This window comes from Serinus canaria, chromosome 1A, assembly GCF_022539315.1.
Source record: "Serinus canaria isolate serCan28SL12 chromosome 1A, serCan2020, whole genome shotgun sequence".
Classification (NCBI taxonomy): Eukaryota; Metazoa; Chordata; class Aves; order Passeriformes; family Fringillidae; genus Serinus; species Serinus canaria.
In genome coordinates this window covers 40,503,112-40,522,375 of record NC_066314.1, presented here as the reverse complement: position 1 = coordinate 40,522,375, position 19,264 = coordinate 40,503,112, and positions in this window count along the sequence as shown.

Below are 19,264 nucleotides of genomic sequence, written 5' to 3'. Positions count from 1 at the left end.
CCTTTTTTTTTTTTTTTTAACTAAGCTCTCAGTCTTATATTTTTTTCTTTCATAGAATGGTTTGGGTTTAAAAGGACCATAAAGATCATCTAGTTTCAACCCCCCTGCTATGGACAGCAATTTCTTCCCCTGGATCAGGTTGCACAGAGCCACATCCACACCAGTATTGAGCACTTCCAGGGATGGGGCATTCACAACTCTTCTGGGCAACCTGTTCCAGTGCCTTGTTGTCACCAGAGGAAAGAATTTCTTGCCAGTATCTATTCTAAACCTACCTTCAGCTTCAAGACATTCCCCCTTGTCCTGCCACTTCATGCTCTGGTAAAAAGTCCTTTTCCAGCTCTCCTGTAGGCTCTCTTTAGGTGCTATAAGGTCTCCATGGAGCCTTCTGTTTTGCAGCTGAACAACCCCAGCTCTCAGCCTTTACTCACAGCAGAAGTGCTCCAGCCCTCCAGTCATTTTTGCAGCTCTCCTCTGTAGCCACTTGATCATTAACTTTTAATTCATTAATTTTCCTTGATCCCTAACTATTAGGGCAAAACACACATTGCTAGGTTAAGCAGGAACCTTTACTTTTATTCAGAAATGCAACATGTCTGAAGAAATTTCCTAAATTAGAATTGAAAATACACTCAATCCCAAGATTTCAAGTACTCTTGTAATCAAAACCACAGACAATGTGAATGGCTAGTACAAATTAAATGTTCTCAACATAAGCCTAAGCAATCTAAATGGTATTTTTTAATTACAAGTTGAACAAAACTGCTTTCCTTTTCAAAATAACACTAGTAATGGATCTCATCTCTGGCACAATGGCTTAGCAGCAAGATGTCTCCTCTGATTGTTACCAGTCTTAGGAGATGAAACCCACAAATGCCCTCAGAGAAAGCTTTCCTTGGCTGTCAGTATTGGTAAGTGCTAAGAATGAGAGGCATTCACCATTCTTACTGTTGAATTTGACCTGGCTTTGAAGAAATAATTAGCAATACATTTATTCTAGGAGATTCTAGAATTCAGTTATGAAAGCTAATGTTTTGAGCACTCACTGTAGGGCATCCAGCTTCTCCTTCACTGAACACATATTTTATCCATCACATTCACACAAAAAAAGGTTACCAGATTTTGGAAGGAAAAAAAAAAAAGAAAAAAGAAGCCATAAAATCGATGATAACTGGTTTTCAGGCAGACTTCAAAAAGATATATTTGAATACATGGTTTTATTCCTGTGCTAGGAAAAGTGATTTTCTTCTGCTCTTTGGTGTATACAGTTGCTTCTGTTAGTGTATGTTTCCTGGCTTCATTTTTGGACTGAACATCAATATTTTCATACCAAAATGAATCACAGAATCACAGAATAAGCTGTGTTGGAAGCGACCCAAGAGGATCACCTTGTCCAGCCCCTAGCCCTGTACAGAACACCCCAAGAATCACACCCTGATGTGCCTGAAAGCATTGTCCAAATGATTCTTGAATGCTGTCAGGCTTGGTGCTGTGACCACTGCCCTGGGGAGCCTGCTCCAGTGTCCAACCACACCCTGGGGGAAGAAGATTTCTTGATGTCCGACCTAAACCTTCCCAGACACACCTTCAGGCCATTCCCTCCTGTTCTGCCACCGATCACCACAGAGAAGAGATCAGTCCTGCCTCTCATATTCCCCACAAAAAGGAAGCTCCAGACAGCAGTGAGGTCTCCCCCCTTCAGTCTCCTCCAGGCTGAACAGCCCGGGTGACCTCAGCCACTCCTCATATGGCTTCTCTTCCTGGACTTTCAGCAGCTTTGCTGCCCTCCTTTGAATGCTCTTAAGAGCTTAATATCCTTTTGTGGCACCCCAGCACTCAAGGTAAGCTCTCCCCAGTGCAGAGCAAGATAATCCCCTCCCTTGCCTGGCTGGTGATGCTGTGCCTGATGCCCCCAGGACATGGTTGGCCCTCCTGGCTGTCAGGGCACTGCTGACTTGTGTTCAAATTGTCATCAACCATAACTCCCAGGTCCCTTTCCACAGCTCAGCTTTCCAGCATCGCATTCCCCAGTCTGTCCATACATCCAGGGCTGCCCCATCCCAGGTGCAGGATCCTGCACTTGCCCTTGTTGAACTTCACATGGTTGGTCATTGCCCACCTCGCTAACTTTTTGTGGTCCCTCTGCAGGGCCTTTCTGGCAGTTGACATCATCCCAGTTCTGTGTCATCTGCAAACTCATGTAGTATCCCTTCCAGTCCTGCATTTCGAGTCATTTCTGAGGATGTTGAAGAACACAAAGCTGAGAATGGAGCCCTGTGGAACCCCACTAGTGACAGGACCCCAGTCTGATGTCACCCCTTTCACTGTAACTCTTTGGGCCTGACCTGTGAGCCAGTTGCTGTCCCATCACATGATGTGTTTATCCAGCTGTGTGCTGGATATTTTTTCCAGAAGGATCCTGTGAGAGACACTGTCAAAAACTTTAATGAAATCCAAAAAGACCACATCAATCACCTTCTCTTGATCAACTAGGTGGGTTACCTTGTCAAAAAAGAAAATCAGGTTTGTTAAGCTGGACTTCTTTCTCATGAAGCTGTACTGGCTGTGTCAAATAACTGAGTCGTCTTTCAGGTGTTTTTCACCAGAATAATCATCATAACATTACCAGGCACTGAAGTGAGACTGAGACATTCCACAAATACTGAAAATATTGCACTGTGGTCTGGACACTGATCCGTCTGTTCTGAACTTACCTACACGTATTGTTTTTACTAACACCTTTTGGGTTTGCTGACTGTATAACAAGGAATTCTGGGGAAGTAACATATTATTCCCTTCAAATTAAAGAAAAAATGAGCCCTTACTGGAGAGTAAACAAACCCAGGACATGACAATTTTCAGGACGACCAGTTTTAGAATATTTAAGATAATTACTATGATATGGGTTATTCACTAAGATTCTATACAAATGTGATATTTTTTAGATCACTCTGACATGGTGCTCTGTTTTACTATCTGGTCAGTATTCTCCTATGTAAGACACTACTGTTTTCGCTTTTATAAAAGGACATTGGAAACTTGTTCATTATTGAGTTATTACAAGTTAAATAAAGAGCAAAATACGACACCTTAGAGAAGATTTCATTCTGGAAACTTGTTAAAGTAACAAACCTAATATCTGTGAATGTCTTAAAAACTGTAGATGACATCAATTTTCATAGCGAGAAGAGAATCTGATGGAAATGATAGTTCCTACTGCTCTCTAGTTAAATTTGCAGTTCTGTTATACTACATTTAAATAAGTATTAAATTATGAGTTGCAATGCAGATCATGTGTCATGAGCTCTATCAGTGTCATACCCTCAAATGGTAAAGTATAATGTTTTGTAAAAACAAGTGGAAAATACAGATGTATTGTAATGAAAACATATGATTTTTATGTCATAGGCTATATACAAAGACAAATTAATTGGAGCATCTCCACCACTCCATCAGCTTTCCAGACAAAGCAAATAAGGATCTTAATCTTTATTTTTCAATCCTTAGTCCTTGGAGACAACAATTATTAAATTTATACTCCCTTTAATCAAAACTGTGTTGACTTATATATCATAGAAAACTGAAAGGGTGATTTTTCAAAATAATTATATATAATATATACACACATACAGAAATATTTGTCTTATTGTCTTCATTTTAGTGTTAGCCACCCTGGAAGACTGAAATAAAGATATTCTCCATATAGGTGTATTTTGGTATCTCCAGATGGCATTTTCCAACATCTTTCCTCTTTTACCAGCTTTGCCACAGCAAATACATACTGTGTCACCTAGGTATGCATGCCCTTTGGCAGAACAGTCAGTCATGTAAAGCCAGGCTACATTGTTGTTTTTGCTGTGAAAGAGAAATGGGACCATGTCCAGAGTGATCCCACTGTACAACACTTGTCTGAGATCTGATTCCTTCTACTCAAGTTCTTCATGATGATGGGAGGCCATGCAAGAAGTTTGTCCATTCATCTCCTAGATAATTAGAGATACAGATCTAATTTTGTATGAATGCATATAATACATATAAATCTAGATAAAACTACATGATTTATGGTAACTTTTACAGATAATTTCCTATCAGCAACACCATTCTTCCCAGAAGGCATGTTCAGTGTCTTCCTCATAAATACTATCTTGCAATGAGAATAATTTTTTGAGCTTTAAAAAAAGGAGTATGTATTTCCACCTCAATCTAAAGAATTAGTTATTGCATGTTAGTTTAATAGTGGAATTAAATACATAGAAAGATTAATTTCAGTACCATATCCATAATAGTAATCTGCCGTTAAATTGCCATGAAATTGAGTTGGCAACTGGGCAGATATTAGACTACTTTTCAGCCACATTTAAAGATGTTTTTCAACTGTCATGCTACCTACTACTGTTCTCAAATAAAATTCCACTTTACTCTGATCGTTGTAAAAAGGTTCTTAAAATTCCATGTAGAACTTGAAAGTACTTTAAGTAGGATTCTATTGCTAATTAAACCCTTTGTCAACCCTTGGCTGGGCTTAGGTAAGAATTTCACATTTAACAAGTAAAGCTGAACATCAAAAGTAGATGTTCATTTCCTCTGTTCAGACAGTTAAATAGCTGTCTTCCTTTATTGCTATTTACCCATTAATGTTGGTTTCACTTTCACCAGACTGAAGTCTGGAGCAAAAATTTAAAGTATTCTGGCTTTTTTTTTCTTTAGTATATCATGCACCACGAAGAGCAGAGATCTAGAGGTGTGAGTTAAACCCTTACACCAGCCTTTGCTGCCACTGAACATCTCTTGCTGTGTGCTCATGCCACCTGGGCTTTTTCAGTTCATTTGCAACTTTAGAATCTATTATTTCCATGTTACTTTTTCACCAGCACACACAGCCATTCTCTTCTCCTCTCCTCAATTTCAATACTGCATAAATGAACCTCATCTTGTGTGAATATTGCCAAACCACTTCCACCTCCATTCAGGAAACTGGGATGGTTACTGCCATTTATTTCTCAGAATTACTTCCTGCTTTTGGCCATTGCTCACTACATTTAAATGCCACATCTGCTGAGAAGACAATAAGCATGCTCTAATGAGACATCCTTTTAAAAGAGACACACTAATTCTTTTTCTTTTTGTTCCATATAACTCTAAGAGTGCATTATCTGATTGTGTCAAAATTATATGCACACCATTTTACCTCCATGGAAATCCCATCAAGCAAACAGGTTTTGTTAATCACTCCTGCAAATGGTTCCTGGCAGCAGCCTGACTTTGCATTTGCAAAATGAGCCAGGTTTCTCTCTTCCAAAGAGCTGAATAGCAACTTTCAAGGCAGGAAAAAAGAAAAAAAAATCCTAAACAGGTCTTCTCTCTAGTGGTTGTCTGCTACCTTTCAAAGACTCAATTTCTTCCCTATGTTTCCTCTGTTCTCTCACTCAAAATTGTATATTAAAATCAACAGGAGGTCCTCCTTCCCAATACCTCAACTCACTCCCATTTATACACTCATAGTTTTCTTTTGGAAAGGGGTAGTTGTAGTTTTAGTTTATGCAGAAATTCTTAAAATTTGGGGAATAAATGACACAACATGGCCAACAAATTTTTTCAAAGGTCCATGCTCATTTTTTTAAACACTCAAGGTTTTATGTGCAATATGTTGATTCAAAGTATTAAATGTATTTACTCAAACATATTTGTGATAACTGCTCCTCACATAAAAACAAAGAAAGAAAGAAGTCAGGTAAGGCTTTTTAGGTAAGCAAGTGTGGCATGTGCATTAATAAAGTTCATTAATAAAAACATTGCAATCCCCCACATCTACTGTCTTCTGTACCAAAGATTTTAAACTTTCTGGCTTAGGAGAGAAACCAGTGTGTCAGAAATAATTTGGATATTAACTTTTATATCGTTAATCATTCTTTCTTCTGATCTTAACCCAATTCCACAGAATATAATCTCTTGGGTTGTAACTCTTGCCAAGTTGTTTTGTAAACAGATGCTACTTTTCTTGACTATTGATTATAATTAATATATTTGCCTTGACCACAAACTATTCATTATATCTTTCTTGTTTTGGTTTATCTGAAAGCTCATTTTATTCTGTTTTAAACTGAAGAAATATATTTGGCTTTTTTCAATAGCTTTTGCATAAACATTATAGTACAAGGGAATAGGAGTCATGTTTAACATGGCATGAAACTGAAATCAACTGTTTTCCTAATATCATATTTGATAAAAGTTATCTAAGCCATAAAAGTATATTTAAGCATTTATCTGTTCTAAAGAAACAAAGAATATCTTTGTTTCAGGACTCTGTGGTAAAAAGTTTCCCATCTAAGACCATATGATTGGAAAAATTCCCTTTCCCACACTTTCATTTGTTCTGCCAGCAGCAAGGCATTGCATTTCTTCAGTTCTGTTTCATGGTCAGATCCCCACTAGGACTGTATGCATTCAGTTAATCAACATTTATCTCTTTATATTTATTAAAGATTGAACATCTATCTTGCTGACATTAAAAAAATACTGTAAAATTCTGGTTAAAGTTTCTCATTGCTTTGATAATTTTTGGATAATACTTGCTTTTATTTATTTATCTTCATAGTCATAGCTTTCTTGAAGAGTGAAAATGGTTGCATTTCTGCATCACCTATTTCTGTCATCACCTTCTTCACATCCCGATTTCACCACTCACTTGCTCAGTGAAGGCACATGCTTATGCAGTGAAAACACAAATAAATGGAAAGGCATTGTAAGCAATAGGTTTCTGGTAGAGAGGGGAGCATGAGAGAGAGTTAGAAGCTGTCTGAGCTGTTTAAAGTTCACTACAAGGAAAGCTGAAGAACATTTGCTTCTGCTGCCCTGCCTTTTGACTGTGACATTTCTTCTGTTTCACGTGTCTCTGTGGATAAGGGATCTGAAGCTCACTGCACTTAGCTGGAAATTTTCTAATAATTTTGCACTTCTTTGCTATTCCACTTGAGCTATAAATCTTTTTACATGTAAGCCAGCTTGCTTTCTCCTTGAGCTACAGCGTGCAGCATCAATGCACCCGCTAGCTGTCTATGTGGTTTTAAATCTGGGACAAATTACTAACCCAGCAAACATTTTTGCAGCTGTTTAAGTTAGAGAGGTCTGTGCTCCTGCTGAGACTGGGTGCTGGAGCCAAACCTGGCATGCTACATCACCTAGAGGACTGCTTGGGCATGCATTATTGCACCACAGGCCCGCGCCTCGCATCCAGCCAGCCGACAGCTGGAGCGGTTTAAACCTTACCACCAGCCAGCTTCTGTGATGTTCCCCTCTCCTCACTTTGCTTCCAATTACACACCCACCAGTGCAGCCAGAAGAAGAAAAGTGCTCAGTGCAGTGTTTTTGCTGTTGGTACTTTGACTATTCCCAGAGGATGAGGACCTGGCATGCCAGAGGCACTGCCCCACGCTGCCCTCTGCTCCTGCCCCGCAGCAAGAAAGGGTGCAAGGAGCTGATTGTGTGACACCTTCAGCTGCCCCTTAAAAACAGACTTTTTGGGGTTTATTTGTCCCCTATAAAAACTATTTTGCATGACATTTTTAGTGGAGCTAAGGCATTTTAGAGCAGCAAGGTTTCTTTTGGTTTGTTGTTTTTTATTTTTAATAGCAAAGTAATGAAAATGTTAAGGAAATAAAAGAAAAAAATTAAAAGAATTAAAAGATGAATTAAAATTAATAGAAATAATAAGAATTAAAAGATGTCAACCCTAAAGTTTCTGAAATTAGTCATAAAAGATAGCTCATATACAGTAAAAATTACAAGATGTTTATCTTTTTTTTCCACTCAAATTAGCTTTGTTTTGTGGTTTGGGGGTTTTTTCTTCTCTTGTGTTTATGAGTTGCAGAGGCAGCTAAAACTGAAAAACAACAGCAAACTTTTCCCACCCTTGCTTCACAGTTTGCATAGATTTAGAACTTTTTTAATATTTACCCACATGGAAACATCTACCATCTGGTGAGCATACTTTGGTCAGACGTTCTGCTCCCAGTAGTCAGGACATCTTGGAAAAATTCCTAGTTCTGAAAAAAGAAAACAAACCCTTGTCTGTGCCAGCATAGTTTGTGGGCCAGATGCTTATCTGAATTATACTGCTGTGAATAAGCACTTTCAATACTAATGAGAAAGCAAAAAAGCAAAAGTTTGGTTGGGTTTTTTCCTTATTTTCTCTTACTCAATTTAATACAGTAATTAAATAGACCAAGATTATTAAAACAGCCTCACAAGTCTTTTAAGGGTAAAAGGATCTTTAATCAAACTTGGAGTAAGAGAGCAGCAGCTTAAGGTTCCTTCTCTCTCACAAAAGGGAGTGTTACAGCAGATTTCCCAAGAATTTGAACTTTTGAATCTCAGGAACTCAGAACAGAGGGCCTCTCTCCTCTTTCTCTACCTCAGTATGAGCTATAGAAAAGTACCTTTCTTCCAAAACAGTCCATATTCCAAAGGATAAAGTTAATAACTTCATAAATGGGTGTACTAGAACTCTTACAGGAGCTACTCCTGCTTGTGCCACTGTTCTAAAACACTGCAGTCACAGTAGCTCAAGTGTCTTCACTGCACTGGCATTAGCAGACTCAGTTTTCAGGTTTCAGTCTTTAATGACATAACATTTAAAAATTAGAAGTTATTTCTGCTCTTACTGTTTTCTTCAGTTCACTGCAATTTTCAGACAAAAATTTGAGAGACACAAAGAAACAGAAAAAAAAATTTTATAGCCTTAAGAAAAATTGTTTATTTTCAATCTCTTTTGTTGGAAAACAGATATTTTTTCCTATATAGCACCTCAGAACAGAGCTAATATGTATTCCTAAATGCTAATCCAGCTGCTTTTTTTTGTTTTCTCTTGTGTCTAAGCAATCATTTTCTGTTATGAACCCAAGGTGATATTTTGTGTTTGGCTTTTTATTTTTCAGCTGTACTGGAATTCAGATGAGGACATCCGAACAGCTTCTTTTTGAGGTGTTTTTTTATTATTTTATTTTTAGAGAGGATAGGTACTATTTGTAAGAAACAATTCATCTGGTAATTTTTTTTTTCTCTTTTACTACTACAAAAGAAGGATATAACAAGAAGTGGGGCTGAATTTCTGAGCTCTGCTGCACTTCTCTTTTGGAATGCCCCACCATGCTCTGGCAGTGAGCGTGCAGGGTGGCATCCTGGATACCTTATAATCAGAAAAAGCAGGGAAATTGTTTTAGCTTAAACTGTTTCTTGGGGCTGAAGACAGAAATTCCATAGTAACTGAAAAGGAATCAGATGTAAGAAGCAGGCAGCTGGTAACAAAGCAAAGGATGACTCGGATGTTTCCAGTGCTCCCATCCCAAAATATTCTGTAACTAAAAAGATTCCAAAAAATCCAAAGACCACTGAAATCAAAGGGAATGCACATCTTCATTTCAACAGGTTTGATCACATCCTAATTTAGAAATTATTTCTGATCATTCAACTAGTCTTAGTGAAGGCACTTTGAGACAATTGCCATGAAAACCAAGCACCGTTGGTATTGAAGTTTTGAAAGAAATTGTGTTTAGAGTAATGCAGAATTTAATTAAAATTTATTCACCATTATTTTCCCAGCACTGAAAATAGGGGTTTAGTGTTGCTGCTCCTCTTCTGTCCTGCCTTTCCACCCACTCCATGAACTTTGCTGGTACAAGCACCCAGTGAATCATTCAGTGAATCAAATAGAGAAATACAATATGGATTATAATCAAGAAGGAAATAAAAACTGTGATGTTAGTTCAGTCACTATTGGGCTATATTTGCATTTTTACTGGTATAGTTGAGGGACTGGAGCTGACACAATTCAGTCAGATGGAAAGAAGACCCTGTGTAGTTAATGACTGAGCAGCTGTTTGCAGGCTCAGAGATATTTCTAAACCCTTTTCTTTAGTGTCTGCATTAGCACATACAATAATCTTCTTATTGTCTCAGATCTGAAGGTGTTGAAAGGATAAATGAAGGGAGAGAAATAAAAATTAATTAATCCAAGAAGATGAAATAAAGCAGAAAAATACTGAGTTACCAAGGCCATAAAGTAAAATTTTTTCAGAGCCACAAGCTGGGCCCAGACCTCAATGTGTTCTGATTGTTTGCTGCAAATATGTTGTTCTGATTTTAGTTCTTTGGCTTAATTTTGTGTAAAATATAATCTCATGGCCATAAGAAAAGCCCTGTAAATCCAATCATTGCCTGTTAGATTATCTACCTTAAAAATATATTCCTGTGAATAAACTCTCTGAAATTTAATTAATAATTCATTTTACATTTTTGCTAAGTATTGTAATATATAAAGATTTTCAACACTGTAAAGTCATACTGATTTAACTTCTGCTTAAAATCCATAAATAAGACTTATTTGAATAACAGATATGTGTTTTAAATCTTTGTAGCCAAAGAGGTGAATGCTGTTGCTAGCAGACTGGTAAAGACAGCTGAATATTAACCAGGAGCCTAATGAATAATACAGAAATTATAAGAAAGCTAAAACCAGAAAACCTAGAAATGATCTGGTTGCATTAAAAAAAGTCTTCAAATTAGAGCTGATATGTCTGCCAATTCTTTTCCAAAATTCATAATCTTATGCATATTTTTGATCCATGATGACAGCATAGATGTAATTAAAGTGCATGGCATGTCATTGATAATTGCAAGTAAAGTGCATGAGGTTGCAGGGCACTGTTACTGCTGCAGGACCTCAGAGTTATCCCAGAGTTTAGGTGCCTACCTTCAGCACATCTCACAGTTCCCACTGCTGTGTGAAGGCTCCTGCTTCACCCAAGACACCAAAGGGTTCAATCAGAAGACAACAGTGGAGGCAGACTTCATTGCCAGTAAACAAGTTTCACAGCAAGAGCATGCAAATTCAGGGCACTGTGGAAGGAATGTTGTGGGAATAAAAAACGAGGAGTGCCTTTTCTGGCATAGTTTTAAACCAAGGGATAGAAAACAGAAGTCTAATTGAATTGTCTTGTATAATTTTCAAATGTAATCACTTGATTTTTATTTTTTTTTTTTAAGATTGAAAAGGACATTTGGAGTTGCATGGTTTTGTAAAATAACTTTTTGTTTGCAAGATGAAAAGGAGCTTTCAGCTTTTGAAATAATGATATTAGAAAAATTTTGTTATAGTGTGAGAGAGGAATTCTAAGGCTGGAAAAGATAAAACTGCATCAATTTCTTTCCATTTTATACAGGGTTGGACACATAACTTATGACCTTTAGTAAAGCATTTAAAAAAGAAATTATAAGGGTGGATAAAAAGGGTTCTAGTGCAGCCAGGCCCATTGGGTGGTGAGAGGAGACAGAGATGTCAGAGTCTCATAGCATAGACCAATATTGGATGGATATTGGAGAAAGATACAGGAGGGCAGGTGAAAATACAGAAAACAGAGATGAAGAATGAGGACCAATAAAATTGGTGCTCACATGAATAATTTTCCCAGAGCTGTCACTTAAAAAAAGCCAACAATTCAGACAAAATTATATTTCCTGGGGTTATTTTCTGTTTTGGTGTTTGGTTTAGTGCTAGAATAGAAAATAATGAAGTTAGATTTGCAGATGCCCAATCTCTACTAGTATTAATTGCAGATTTTCAGTGTGAAGGCTGAGTTCTGAGTTCTGTGCATCTCTAAAGGCCTAAAGCTGAGTTTGGGCCAGAAGATATTTTCTATTGAAGCTGATCTCTTTGGGTGTTATGAGCCTACTGTCCCCTTTTTAAATTAAGATTTCTTATATATCTGTTTCATATTAGTGTAAAAATTTCAGAGGTTTTTGGACTCACAATATCTAATATTTGCAATGCTTCTGGCTTAAATTAAAAGTTAAGAAAATTAAGAGAAGGTAGTGAAAAAAAGAAAAGAAAAGGTAACATTTCATAATTTTCAAATGAATTCAACTTGGTTGCAGTTGTATAACTGGGAATGAGAGATGGTAAATGTTGTAATTGTTTCCAATTGTTATCTTCAGGTGTATTAATGTTCAGTACCATTTTAGGCATTAACAGGTATTATTTGGTATTGGAGACTTCTGAAATCCAGAATTAATCAATAGGGTATGGGATTTAGGTAATAAACAGCCTTCCAAAGTGACAACTGGTGGCCAAATATTTCTCAAAATAAAAATCACTAATAGAAATCAGTGCTGAAGCAACCAAAGACAGAGGTATCTGGTCTAAGGTAATCAGTGTAGGTGCATCTATAGTCAGGGCAGAGACAGGGGGTCTCCAGAGGGCAGTTCATGCATGCTAGGTTGAGTGCCAAAGAGAGGTGGTACCTCTCAGGGTACTCCTGGCACAAGAAGATGTAATGGGAAGAGGATGACCAGCTTAGACATATGTCTATTGATGGAGACACATTTATCTGGATTTTTCTGTTAGCTCAATGTCCTCCTACACCTCCACCCCAAAGAGTATTCAGGGTGATATTTCAAACTGAAGATTGTTGTGTCTATGCTTTAAAAAAAAAAAAAAAAAAAAAAGAGCTATTCTTACAACAAGTTGTTGTACTAATTTCAATTAACAGAACAAAAACTTCAGGATCAGTTTGAAAGGATTTCCATTCCACTGTAACAGCTTGCAATTGGCTTTATTACCAGGCACTGGCGTTTTGCTGTAATTAAATTTCAATGTGTATATCTTCAAGGAACAGTACATCAACTAGTTAATGTTAGAAACATCACATCATTTATGTTGAAAAAGACCCTTAAGACCATCAACTCCAACCATTAACCCAGCAATGCCAAGTACACCACTAAAGCACATTTCTAAATGCTGCACCTACACATCTGAAATACCTGCACAGGTGGTGACTTCACTAATTCCCTGGGAAACTTCTTCCAATGTTCTCACAAGTTGAACAAAAAGTTTGAGATATATTTTAGCATTATTGAGCTAATTACATTAATCAATGGTACAACCTGTGGGTCAGAAGTTTATGCACTAATTGTGAATATCAAGTTCTTAAATGCATAAGAGCTTGATTACAAGGTGGTGAAAGTATTCTGTGTGGAAAACCACAGTGTCTTAATTCCAGCAGTACAAGTCCATTGATGACAGAATCTGACCCTCTCACAGTTCACATCCAGGTGCCTTGCCCAAACTCTCATTAGGCTTGCTCAATGATCTCTACAGAGTGTGTGCTGGTGTCTGAAGTGGCTGATAGGGGAGGAAAATATTCACAATACTGAGAAAATTACCAGCTATTTGGTTTTATCCCCTCCCACCCACCCCCTGCTTTGTTTGTTATCTGGAATAAGGGTACCACCTACTGGCCATCAGGGTTTTTTGTGAAATTATCTGAACATATCCTTGTCTTCTGCTCAGTGGTCCTTATTCCTATCCTGTTGATTAAAACAACCTAATTTCCCACCATTTTGTAACGTTCTGGCCATGTGGATTTGAACAAATATTCTTTTTGTTTCTATATAAATATATATATATCAATAAAGATCAAAAAATTTATATGCAGGAGGCCAACTGTTCTTGCTTTAGTGTATAGTTTTATTAATGCAGGCAAACAGTCATATATAAAGAAAGAGCTGGATTTCTTTAGTATGGGGCAGTAACAGTGTCCAGAATCACATGCTTTCCTACAAAGAAATGTACAAATACATGCTCTTGCCTCTCTCTTTTAAGGATATAGGAGATGATAAAATCTTCTTACTCATGATTTTCACCTGACCCCCACTAGGCACATTTTCTGCCTCTGAAGACTTCACTTCCTGCCAGCATGTGAAGCAGAAAAGAGAGGAGAAAGAGGTGGAGCTCCATTTAGGAGCAGCAAGGGTCCAGAGATAGGCAATGAAATCCTGAGCATGTCAAGGGCAGGGTGATCTAGGCTGGGTCAGGAGAAACTCTGCAGTCACTCTTCTCACTCAGCACATTCACACTACTGATGAAAAACCACTGATCTTTTCCAGTCTCACATCTAAGGCCAAATTTCTGAAAGTTCCCTTTTACATGCCTTAGTCCAGGCCACCCAGAATTTGGGGCATCATGCTGGTGTTTGTAGGGTTTTATTTTCAATAAAACTCGTGCACTGCTAGGTATGTTTACTAACTTCCTGACCTTAAGTAAGGGGAAACTAAACCTTTGCTTTAAAATAAGACAAATTAAATTTTTAGCAGTGACAAAGGAGTTTGCAGACTAATTCTGCACTCCCTTCAGGTGAAGAACAGAATGGAAGGTGTCATGTGTTTTCTTTAATAGATTTTTATCGTGGTGAAGGTTGTGTATGCTTTTGATGCTGTACATAGAACAGAACTTTTGGGGAGTGTCAGTCGTATCCAACACTAATGGCCTGACTAGGGGAGAGTTAACTTTCCTCATAACAGCTCAATCAGTGCTAGAGTTTATATTTGTGATCAATACTGATGACACACTGATGTCACAGGTGTTGATGAACAGTGTCTGCACAGCACCAAGGTTGAGGTTGGAGGTGTGAAATAGTTAAAGAGGGAAAGGCAGACAACCTAAACTAACCAAAGAGATATTCCATGTCATATAGCATCACAGTCAGCCAAAAAAAAAGGAAAAGAGGAATTGGTTGGACATTGGTCTACCTGAGGGAAGCAGTGAGTGATTGCTTTTGCATCACTTGTTTTGTTTCCTTTCTCTCTTCTTCCATTTATCGTTCAATTATTTTTTTTAATTAATGGTTAGACACCCAGATTATTTTTTTTGTTTTAATGTTCCTTTTTTATTCCCCCATCCCACTTCAGTGGGGAATGAATGAGGGCTTAGCTGCCCACCAATGTTAAACCACGACACATGGAGAGAACTGAAAAAGCCAGGTGATAATTTTAGAAGTATGGTGGGCCCCAAGAATCTCTTAGAGACAGAAAGCATTTCTCTGGTGTAATGGAGCAATGTAATACAGCCATGCTAGTTTTAGAAAGGAAAAAAAAGGACTTGTTAAAATGTAGAATATTTGTAAAACAAACCCCTCATTTAAACAGTGATGCTGTTTTTCACTCTCTAAAAGTTAACATAGGTTAAAACCAAAAATTAAAAATTAAAAATATCAAGAATGGATTCATGTTGCAAGACACAATTAATTTGTGAAACTCATCATCGAGTGATTGAAAAAGAATGAACAGCTCCTTACAAAACTGGAAATATCAATTATAAAAAAGCCATTCAAAATTACTATAAGTATGACAGATCTTATTTTTTGTTCATAAATACCTGTGGAATTTAAATAGTATGGTCTTCTGAGTCATTTTAACTTCACTTTCCTCTGGATCTAGGTTTCCCATTTTTTTCTTCAGCAATAAGGCTTAAACATGAACTTCTGTTCCCAGAAAATTGGAGTCCTTGTCCCACATGCTTAATTGCACTATGAAAGGGATAGCTGTTTGATATAGTACAATTAAATTATTCTAGTTGTGTGCTTCAAAATTAAATTGAAATTACAAAAAATAAATTCTTAAAAATTCCCACTTATAATCTACCCAAAATAATGTTTTTACAGAAACACAGTCCCAGCTTTTTAGAAGTTACATCTGACTCCATCCAGGATGTCTCAGGGAGGAGAAGAGTCATGGATATTGAACCATGGATATTGGACAGGTGGATATTGAACAGGTAGCCCCTATTCATGCAAAGGGCAGCAGTCAGGTGTTTGCAAGCACTGGGTGCAGCTATGCATTGTGTCATCCTGAACACAACCTCACTGGAAATAGCAGACAAGACAAAGGGATCCTCTCCCACCATGTATGCATGGTAACCACTGTGAGCAGATGTCACACTCAACATTTTTTTCCTGATTGCACTGTTGAGATCTCTTTCTCTCTTGCACTCTGGAAGAGCTCAGCAGCTCTGTGCCATCAGAGATCTTCCCCTGCCATCTGCATTCCCTCTGGCTTTCTAGAGATCAGAGAGAATCCTTCTATCAAGTACATGAAAGGCAGTTGTCACAAAGCCAATGCCGCTGTTGTGTCCACAGTGTGCTATTAGGGCTGGTTAAAACATGATAGGAAAACATTTTCCCATTAAAAAAATGGCAGTTGTCTGGCCTGGCACACTCCTGTGGACTGGCTGTTCTTGCCAAAACTCCAGCAGAAGCTGGCAGACAGGCTGACCCTTGGCTGTCATTGTGTCACTGAGCTCAGCAAGACAATTCCCTGGAAAGCTTTTGCTGACTTGCTGGTGGCCAAGACTGCATAAGACTATGTCTGTCTTAAAGTCTGCTCAGGTCCTTCTGCTGCAAATTCCCCAGCACCTGGTGGTAGGGTAGCATATCTCCATTCCCCAAATAATTGTCCAGAGGAAATTTGGGATGCCTGAGTATTTAGGCTGTGAGTCTAGCAGGTGACAAAAAAAATAGGGGAGACACCAAGGATCCTGGCAAATATTTCTAGAGCAGCATATTTAATTCTAATGTAAAACAGCTATCAACGTAGTTGTTTGGTGCTTTTTTACACCTATATTTTTCTAGAAATATTATTTTAAACAGATATGTATTTTATTTCCAACCTTGTTGTGCCCACAATATTTAACAATATTTATTAGTGACATCACAGAAAGAACATGGTGACCATGGAGAGAGCACAGATACTATCAGAGTATTTTGCAATCTCTGGTAACCTGTGAATTTTCATTGCAGTCTAAAATGAAATTTAACTCCCAGTGTGCATAGGCAATAAAATTAGAACTTTTCCCCTAAGATTTTAAGCAAAAACTTGTGGGGAAAATAATAGCACAAAGAAAGTAATCTTGCCAACAATTTTTTTGAAAGAGAACAAAATTAAATTCTACCAATACCTAAAAAAATATACAGCAGTAGTGTATAGTTTATATGATAAATCCTGCTTGATATTTAGAGAAATATTTTGAAGCATTTTATGGCAACATAGGGAAAAATCTGTCTTGAATTACAGACCAGATAAATTTAGAAATACTGAAGTGTGTATTTAGTTTTAAGAATATCCTCGGGGCGCTTAAAAGTAAATAATTGAAGCAAATAAATTGAATAGAGAAATGTGAAAATTACATGGTTTAAAGTGATTTGGTGCTCTAAATCCTCAAGAGCCCATTGAAGACAATTAGTACTAGGAAACTAAAGCTTCTCAATTATCAAGACAGGTTTACCTTCAAAATCTTTGTCTTTCTCTTTACTTCCACCAGATGGTGGTATATTGCAAAAAAAAAAGAAAAACTCCTAAGGATTATTTTCCTTTCAAAACCGAAAAAGCAAGGGAAAACCATCGCTGCTTAAAAAGAACGCAACGAATCTCTATGAGACAATACAGATTTTACAGAAACAAAGTCCTAATTTTTTTTTAGTTATATCTGACCCCATCCAGATTTCTGAAGATAGAAAGTGTATGACTTTTCTTCTAGTCTCTTCTTTACTATTTAAGCTGTTAGACACCTTTATTTTCAACAGATGGAGTATGAGAGGTAGTTACTCACAGTTATCATGTTTTAAACAAGTCCTGTAATAATTTTCCATTCCACTTCATCAGTGATTCCTCACTGCCCTCTTTTCATCTATTTTTTCTTAGAAGAATTTGCTAGTTGCATTTTGTTCTCTGTCTCACCAGCAAAACCCGTCCACCTTCCTGGTGGATTAAATGCAAGGTCCTGGGCACTCCAAAGCAAATACTTAAACCTTAGTAAGATAACATGATGCAACTCTGGAATGTTCCAAACACTTTGACATCAGGTCAAGGAAGATTTAACTTTGGCTTAAAGGTTGTCCTTGGCTTCAACACAAGAAGATTCCCACTGATTCTGAAACCAGTGCTTCAGCTAACAGACAGGCATATGTGTTCACATCAGCATTCCTGCTGCCTCCTACAACTGAGTAACTCTGTAGGAACACTGGGTTTGGAAATCCTTACAGGGTATGAATGCTTTTGCCATGCAAGTGCCATGGATATTGGTGGCAGAGAGTGATGTGACCTGCAATGCTTCAAGATTTACTCTAGGTAAATAACACTCTGACACTTCTTCTCCAAGTATTGTGGTATTGCGATAGAATCTGTATATGCAGACATATAAGCACTTATAAGCAAAAAAAAAACAAAAAACAAATCACTAAAGGTCTCCTCATTAAAAGCTTTTTTATTTGCTTCTGAGAATAGGGAAATGTTTTCTTCTATTGAGAAACTGTTATTTCAGCATCTGAACTGAATGGAGGCTCTGTGTTACTGGTTTCAACAAAGGAAAAACTTAAAAGGCAAGATATAATGCTGTTGTCTATGCTTTATTCGCTGTGTCTCTCCAGGCAGTGCCTTGATATTCATTCATGAGCAAAAGGGTTCAATTTGCTAATCCTTAAGTTCCAGAGGCTGAGCTTGGGGCCCCTGGGAATATGATGTTCAACACAAGTCCTGACACTCCACCCTAAGCTGAGTGGATTTGAAAAGCAGGCTTCAAGCCTGGAGCGGGACTGTTTTCTAATTATCATCTGTTCATGTGAAAGTCAAAGTCTCAGAAGCTAAATGTAATTAAAACAGTTATTCTACCCCTTGGTACCAAACCTGAAGCAGCCCAAATTCCCAGGTCTGTCATCCATGCTCTGCCAAATTATTCTTCGCTGTGTTGACTGCTGCCTCCTCATCTATGTGCTTTCCAACAATGCAGAAACTCATAAGACCACTGATTATGAACAACAGCTACTCATTTAGTCTTCTTATTTGAATTACAAATGTCTGCTATGCCATGGTATGGCTGAACTCATGGCATTCTCCACAGCATCTCTTGTATTGCCACTCTTCTCCTCAAGTCTACTGTAGAAACTAATCTACCCCACCCAAAAAGATGAAGGGAAAATATATGGGTTTTTTTCTTTTAAAATCAAGTGTTCGTCACAGCTTAGGTCATAGAATTGTTTTAATTAACTCATAGCTTTATTTGCATCTGAAAAGGGGCCTAAAACCTTGTTAAAGCTGGGAATTTAATAAAAAAGCTATGAAAATTTTTCAAGTGGGAATTTGCAGTTTATGCACTGCCTTGATTTGTAACGCTCCATTTGAAATAGTTTGAGTAAATAGCAGCATGCAGAAGGTATGATGTGCTAAAAGGCAGTCTTAATTGACAAAGTACAAACCAGACAAGCAGTTCTATCTTTAACTGTAGAAAAATTGATTCTCTGCTTTACAGCAGGTCAAGCAGTGTCTTGCAACAATAAGGTCTAAGACTGTGATGATTTCAAAGTTGTTGTAAAAGAAGAAAAAGGGCACTACTCTGACAGTCTGCCTCTCTTGCTTTCTTTCCTTCTTGTCTTCTCCTTCTCTC